This window comes from Camelus bactrianus, chromosome 19, assembly GCF_048773025.1.
Source record: "Camelus bactrianus isolate YW-2024 breed Bactrian camel chromosome 19, ASM4877302v1, whole genome shotgun sequence".
In the NCBI taxonomy this organism is placed as follows: domain Eukaryota; kingdom Metazoa; phylum Chordata; class Mammalia; order Artiodactyla; family Camelidae; genus Camelus; species Camelus bactrianus.
This window is the reverse complement of record NC_133557.1, coordinates 34,413,103-34,421,295: the sequence shown is the minus strand read 5'-3', so window position 1 is coordinate 34,421,295 and position 8,193 is coordinate 34,413,103.

Here is an 8,193-nt window from a genome sequence, read left to right as displayed (position 1 = left end):
TCTGACACGGCCCCCATCCGGGGCGGAGGGAGCCCGCTCTGTCAGCGGGGCTGCTGTCCAGCCCGGGCAGACTCTGAGGTCACTTCCCTGGGACTGGCTGAGAACAGCAACTCTTAGTCAAAGTCACAGGCGGTGGTGTCCCAGACGTCACCCTGACGTCCGGGCCTCCCTGGGGACAGGGCCTTCCGTGCAGGACAGCCCCCCACCCAAGCACAGCACCTTGTCGGGTCTGACTAAACGCTTCCGAAGTTAGCCTTTGGAGACACGTCTGGGTTAACAGGCATTAATCATGTCCCTCTTAAGTAAAACAGTTGCGCCAACCTGTGTTTTCAGTTAGGGATAGGACCCAAGCGCTGGCACACACAGAAGCCGCGTTCGGTGAGTGCTACGTTACTGTTTTGGAAAAGCTGCGTGTTCTCAGGCCTCAACCCCAGGCCCCGGGCAGTGCCCGGGACCTGCCTACGGGGCAGGGGCAGTCCGGGAAGAAGGGTGCAGTGGACGTGGGGGGGCCCTCAGCAGCTCAGCCCTCTGCCAGGATCCCTCCAAAGGTGGCTTCCCCGCCCCTAACCACACACAGAAAACACCTTGTTGTGGACACTTGAAGTCTACCCTAGAATTCAAATGTTATGAAACTTTTCGTGGATGACTCAGGGATGTGAGCAGCACAAGGAAGAGCACGTGGCCCTGAGTCTCCATTACTTGTGGTCAAGAGAGGACGCCCAGGAAGGCCCGGCCACCCCACCGACACGCAGCTCCACCGACCTAGCAGCCATTTCCGTTTCAAGAAATGGCCAGAGTATTTCCTGGGTGGAAACACAGTTGAGCTGATCCAGAGCGAGGAGGAGGGAGGAGCCCTGGGCGGCCTCCTGCTGCCTCTGACGCTGCTTCCAGCCCAAGTCCCCGCCCCGAGGAGGCAGGTCCAGAGGGCAGCAGGGGGGAGGCCAGCCCGCCAGGGCCTTCGGAGCACAGGGGACACGGCCGTTCGGAGACGCGCCCGCTTCACACCCAGGGAGGCCCCATCTTGTAACCCTTCTCGGTGGGGGAGACCAAACCCAGGGACCACACGCCCCCACTGCCCCACCCCCGGCTGTGTCTCCTTGGATAAGGAATCAGCTATTACAATTCTCCACCAGGTGTGGAAGCAATTCTGGAAAACCTGCTGTGCACCGGCGCCATCATCTGGGGACAATGCGAGGCAGGGGTGTCGAAAAATTGAGGGCATGCACATTGCATCAGTGTCCAAAATTTGCCTTTGGCCATATTTACGTTTTAAAGAAGAAATGGAATCTAAAAAATAGAAATCACGTTTTTAAAATTGTTTTTTGGCAATGTTTCATTTTAATATCTGGGGCTGGAAGCTGTTAAGCTGTTGTCGCATTAAGAGTGACTACAACTTGCGTGCGGGTGGTGTGTTACCCCAGACTTGGCCCTGGAGGCAGCCGCTCCTGCAGCCCGTGCAGATGCGAGCTGGGTGGGAGGGAGCCCTGTGCTCCGAGGCTTCCCAGGACAGGCTCTGGGGTGAGCAGTAGGTCCGTCCCAGTATTTGAGCACCCGAAGCAGTTCTTTCCTTTGTTAACTAGCGAGGGTGAGGACAGAGAGAAGGGCTTCGTGTAGCATTTCCCCTCTTGGGCTGGAGTCCTCCGTGACCAGGAAACAGGAAGGGGGTGAGGCCTGTTTGGAGCCCGGGATGCAGAAGTGCGGGCAGGGGGCGGGGAAGGATGTTCGCAAAGGGGCTCCCGAGGCCCCTCCTGGCCCAGGAAAGCAAGCCGCAGGGGTGTGGGGCACCGGCCTCGGGACAATAGGGGAACCCCTCCCAGGGCTGTTTCCCAAGGACAGTTTACAGTCCCCATTGTTGGCCTTTCCTCTGGGTGATGAGGCACAGAACGGGGCAGGGGTGCCCTGCGTCTTGTCACCAGTTTCAGTTTCCGGCCCGGGCACAGCAGCTCTTCCAACCGCAATGCAGGGGGCCTGGCGATGCTGGCCCGCCGGCCCCCCAGGGCTCAGCCCAGTCTCACGGGGCTGGGAACACTCTGGGGTGTCTGCAGCGGAGGGGGCAGGGTCTCTCTTCTCATGGCTTATTTCTGAAGCAGCTTCCCTGTGAAATTCAAACCAGAGAAGACTTCCTTCCTTGGCCGGGCATCCTGCCTTTTGAAGGCGGCTGGTGGACAAATGCCTTTGCCGCAGAGAGGAGCATAAATGAGTCAGGAACAGGAAGAAAAGTGGACGTCCATCCGTCGGCGAGACAGACACAGGCCCTTAATAAACGAACAGGCTGTCGATGGAATGTGTTCACGTGTTGTGATGAATAAGGCTTCACACCACCTGAATTCCTCAGAACAAAGGGAGGCTCGGAGGGGGACCCCAGCGGCAGGACCTTCCTTCCCTCCTGTCCCCCCACCACCCTCAGGCCATCCTCCTCTCTCCTCTCCCCAGTGTCTGTCCCCACACCTGGCGGGTCAACATCCAGCCCTCTGGGGGGAGGGTGTGGCTCAGGGGTAGAGCGCATACGCATGAGGTCCTGGGTTCAATCCCAGTGCCAGCATTAAACAATGAATGAATCAATCAATCAATCGATTGAATTCCCTCTCCCCAAATAAATAAAGACAATGAAATATTTTTAAAAAATAAAAAGCAAACAAAAAAACCATTGAACCCTCTGGACCAAGCAAGGGCTGAGGCTGAGAGCTAACATCAGAATTCTCCTTCTGAGGCCTGTGGGGTAGGGAGAAGGGCGGGGGGCATAATTTGGAAATGTCGTTGCTCGTGTGAGTAAATCTGGTTGCCATAGCAACAAGGAAAGGGAAGAAAAGTGCCAACCAGGGGGCACCCCGCACTCACAGAGACCCTTCCACGGGGGTCGGAGTGCCCTCTGGGGCCTGGGAGGCCCTGCCCCGTCCCAAGTCTCCCCTTGCTCCCCACAGGGCTCAGGGCTGTGTCGGGGGGGCTCTCCAGGGTGTGACCACGAGGCTGTGTCACCCAGGAAGCATCCCAACCTAACACCGCCTCTGTGGCAGGGGCGGGGGGCGGGGGGACAGCTCACAAGCCAGCCCTGAGACAGGGGCTAGGGCTAGGGCTAGGGTTAGGGTTAGGGCTAGGGCTAGGGCCAGGGCTAGGTCTAGCGTTACCCTCCAGCCCCCGCCCTGCTTTCACAATCAGGGGTTCACTGTGTTCGGATGCCAGGGTCTCCGACCAAGGGGGAGTTCCTCATGACTGTGCGGTTCAGAAGGTGTTGGGCAACCCCAGCACGTGAGCCCTAACACAGGAAGCGTCTGCCGAGGTGAGCACAGAGCAGGCCTTTGGCCTTAGAGGACACGGCCTCCCCGAGCCCTCAGCTTGAGATGCCGGCCTCCCCGAGCCCAGCTCTCTCCCCGCTTCCCCTACACAGGCCTCTCCCCCACAAAGTCCCCACGCGCGCTGATCCCCACTGCAGCATTGGCGCTGACAGGAGCCGCTGGGCTGGCTGGGGCAGCAGCCTGATAAACAAACCCTGAGACACCCGTACCCTCGGGCGGGGAGCGCCTCCTCCCAAGGCCTTCACAGCCCAGGCAGAGAGAGCTGGGCACGCACACCGCGCTGGTGCTAAAACAGGGCGAAGGAGCCTCCGGGGCTGCGGAGGAGGGGGTGGGCAGCCTCACAGCGGCAAAGAGCGAACTTGGGCCGTGAAGGGCAGGAGAGGAGAGGCCAGGCCAGGCCAGGCCAGCCCTGCTGAGGGGCAGTCGGTGTAGAGGTGTCACCTTGGGAGAAGTGAGGTCAGGCCCTGGCCTCTGACCTTCTGGAGGAAGGGGGCGTTTTGATCACCCCCAGCGCTGGAGCAGGTGGGCCCCCCTTCCCTCCCTCGTAGCCGGTCTTGTTTCCCCTGCACGCGTCACGTCTGTAATTTGGAGTCACTGATGCAGTTGCGTGTTGAGCGCCTGTCTCCACGACCAACAGGACTTGTCACCATGAACCTGAAACACCTGGGCTGCTGCCTTCCCCGTGGCCTCGCCTCACCTGCCCCATGGCCAACACAGAGAGGAGGGAGGTCGGGTCTCTCCCTGAACTCTCCAGGTGGATAGACCTGAACTCCCAGTGGCCCTGGCCTGCTCCTGGGGCAGAGCAGCCTGGCAGAAGCTGCAGCAGACGGGGCCCCAGGGCCCCAGCGCAGGAGCTGTGCGTCAGCACCCCCCAACCCCGGGGAGGGACCCACTGCTGTGAATGCCCTCAGCCCTCCTCCCCACCTGCCTCTGCAACCTCCCACTGGCCCTTCCTTCTCCGGCTCCAACAGCACAGAAGGCTGAGCCTGGAGCAGAAAGGCACTGGGAGGTGGCCCTGGGCCTCCGACTCGCAGACAGAGGGGACCGTGCCCTCTGCTGGCTGGCCTGTGCAGAGCTGGACATCAGATGCAGGGTCTTGAGCATCTATCTGCAAACCCGACTGGCTTAGAACCCCTGCTCGGGGCAGGCAGGGCGGCGGGCCGGCCGGCCACACATCGACTCACCGCACACGTCCCTCACCTCATTAGTCTGGCATCACCTCTCTCACAAGCCTCAAAGGAGAAGCAACACTGATCCTTTATAACCAAAGTGCCGACATTTCCCGAAACGGCATCACCCAGCCCGTCTGACACTCCGTTACACACGGTGGTTTCCCAAAAGTAGATCCAGCCTTTAAAGGTCAAGGCTGAGCCCAGGGCGAACATTCAAAAGAAGCCATGAATCTGACAGCTGGTCCCCCAGGGGCTGCAGAAGTGTGGTGACCGCCCGCAGCCCCCAGCGGACAGCTGTGCTGGGAAGGCGGAACGGGCTGGGGGCGCCCATGAGGGGGACGTCCATCTATGGGGGGTCGTCGTTGTCCCCGGAGCATGGAGGGCAGCAGAGTGGGCCAGAGGTGACGTAAACGGGCCCAGGGACACAGTGACCTGGAGATTCAGCCCAGAGGCACGTTCGGTCCTGCTTTCCTCAAAGCCGTGAGTCTCAGCCGGTCTGCTCACCAGAATCACTGGCAAGTTTACAAAATGCTAGTGCCCGGGCCACGCCCCTAGAGGCTGGTTTCTCAGGCCTGGGGCGCTGCCTGGGCCCACAGATTTCACCCGGATGATTTGAGGGCACTGCCCCGGGAACCTAATGCTGCCTCTGACCGGGCTGGGTGACGCCTGCCGGCTGCACGTTATGGCCCCGCGGCCACAGGGACCACAGCCTCCCGCATCCACCGTGCACGCGACAGGACGCGGGGCCCCGTGCTTCTCCTCTGTGCCGTGCTCTGGAGCCCGTCTGGTGGCAGATAACGAGCCCCCCCCCTCCAGAAGTGGGGGAAGGAAGCTCAAGCGCATCCATCAGAGTCCTGCCCGGGGAGGCCGGTGAGCGGGGTTCCAGGGCCGCGTGGCCCCCACCCCCCTGCAGAGCGGGGCTGGCCGTGGGCCCCCACCGCCATCCTGGGCACCTGGCCCTGTGGAAACGCCTCCTTCCCCGACTGTCTGCAGGGTCAGAGGCCGCCTCCCCACCCTCCCTTCCCAGGTGGCGGCAGGGCTGCCGGTGGGCTGTGCCCAGGTCGGACCCTGCAGCTCTCGTGTCCCCAGCTCGGGACTTTTCCAGGGGAACCAGGACCCGCTGAGAGATGCAGCACACACGCCTGAAACAGCTGATGGATAAGTGATCGTCCTTCATCCACTGGACCAGGTGTTCTGGTGCCGGCTTTCTGGCTTCTCCCCAGCTTGTCCGGCTTCTCCCCGGCTTGTCCGCTACCACCCGCACCTTCTGTCCTCCCTCCCTGTGTGTCCCCTACTCCCACCCCATTCCACCCCCGTCCCAGGCCTTTCAAAGAGGGCTTCTTAAACTCGCATTCCAGCTGCCTTGGCCGCACGCTGAGGCTTTGAGGCGAGAGACTCAAATTTCTCATCAGAACCAGTCTGAGGTGGCCCCTGGCACACGAGGGCAGGGGCTGCGTCCCCTGTCACCCGGGCCCCCACCGCCTCCCCGGGGACCTCGTGCCTCCGGCTCCTCCGCACACAGACCCCCGCCGAGAGTCGGGGCCAGGCCACCCCCAGCCTCTCCGCAGCCGCGCTCAGCGGAGGTGAGCTGCCGGCTCAGGAAGAGGCCGGCGTCTGGGCCGCCGCCTGCTTCCGGAAGGCCCGCATGCCGTGTTCTGTGCACTTCAGAACAATGTCTGGAAGCGGCTCTTTACTTTCTCAAGGGTTCTTACGTTCCTGAACTTCAACAGCGTGGAAAATTTTACTCAGCACCAAAGGATGCCGGACACGGGGGCTTGAGTGCCGGGTCCATGCCGACGTGGTGGTTTTACCTCTGGACGTGGGAGGCTTTGAAGGATGGTGGCCACGTGTGTCCGGGTGCTGACTGGGGCCACAGAGACCATAGACAGAGTCCCCGAGCCCACGGGATTGTGCTCGGCAGGGGTGCAGACAACAAACCAAACACGACCGAACGGGGAGAAGCCGGATGGCGGCGGTGGGACTGCGCTGGGCGGCAGGGGTGCCAGGGAGACAGGGTGGCCCCTGCCCTGCAGCCGGGGCGCTCGGCTGCAGAGACCCTGGGCAGGGCTTCTGTGGTCAGGGGGAGACGAGGCCAAAAGGGTCCTCCTGGGGTGGGCGGTTGCTTTATTTTATTTTGCAACTAACTTTTTAACTTCACAGAGGTTCTATATACACGCAATAAAATATACCTTACAGTGAACTGAAGGGGCAAAACCCACAAGGGGACCAGCAAGACCTCCCAGGCAGGGCCACTGCCTTCCTGCTTCCGCGCTTCTGTAAAACGGCTTGCTTCTGGGAAAATGAAACTTACCCCTAAAATTCCGTGGGTTCCCAAAAGCTCACTCCTGATTGGCCCATTTCTAACACCTCATTTGCATATGGCACAAACTTAATCAAAATCCAAAAACCTATAAAAGCCTGTACGAACCTACAATCGGGGTCCAGAGCTTGGAGTGTGAACTCCTCTGGGCCCGCTGGTGTAATAAACCTGAGTTCTCTGGCCCTCCGCGTGTCACTTGGTCTCTCCACGGGATCCAGGTTGCTGTCACAGTACAATTCAGGGAGTTCTGACAAGCTTATGCTTTGGTGTAACGCCCAGCCTGATTAAGATACTGACTATGTCTATCACAGCCAGAAGTCCCCCACGTTCCCTCAGAACCATCCAAGACCCCCCGACCAGGAAACCACTCATCTGAACAGAAACTGGGTCCAGTGAAAATGAATCTTCTTAGTGCGACACAGAGGCATGTGTGGGTGACCAAGGGGAGGGGACAGGAGCTCAAGCAAAGCAGGTGAGGAGGGAAAGGTGATGGCAGGTGGAGGAGGTGGCGGGAAGAGGAAGTTACAGTGGCAGGAAACCGCATGGAATCGGGGCCCAGGGAGGAGGCGGGGGCGAGGAAGGGCGGAGCTCCCAACCTCAGACACAGCATGCGGGAGATGCTCTGAGCCCTCCAGCCACGCCAGGGTACCGGTTCCAGAAGTCCCCAAAGCATCTCAAGGTTATAAATACTGACTTTTCCTTCTCAATAAAAGCAACTTCTTTGGTGTATAGTCAATACGTCGGCTCATGCCCCAAGTCCCCCCGGCTGCCTGAGATTTATGCCCCTCCCGCCGAGTCTGCGATTAGATCCCCGCTCTGAGTTCTGCTCCTGAGAACCCGGCTTCCCTCATTCCTCCTCTTTATTCCGCAAATATGACGGAGCACCAGCTGCGCACCAGACGTGGTCCAAACAGCAACAATAAATGGTAGAGAATGTCTGCCCTCACGGGGACAGAGGAGGAGACAGACAGACAGCAAACAACCAAACCAAGCAGAACGGATTCAGTGTAGCGTGGTGAGAAGTGTTGAGAGGAAACCCAGTGTGACTGCTGAGGGTGCATAAGAGACGGAGCTCATAGCCATCCCCTTCCTCCCTCCCCCCTCCCTACTCCTCCCTCCCCCTCCTCCTCCCTCCCCCCTCCTCCTTCCTCCATCCCCCCTCCCCCCTCCTCCTCCCTCCCCTTCCTCCCTCCCCTTCTTCCCTCCTCCCTCCCCCTCCTCCCCTCCTCCCTCCCCCCTCCTCCTCCCTCCCCTTCCTCCCTCCCCCTTCCTCCCTCCCTTCCTCCCTGTCCCTTAGACTCCAAGCCTCCACCCCCTCCCTCCCTCCTGTGCTGCCTTATGTCCGCCATGCATGTCTCTCCACACCAAGCAGATCTGTGAGCACAGCTTTTCTGGGGAGCACAGCTGT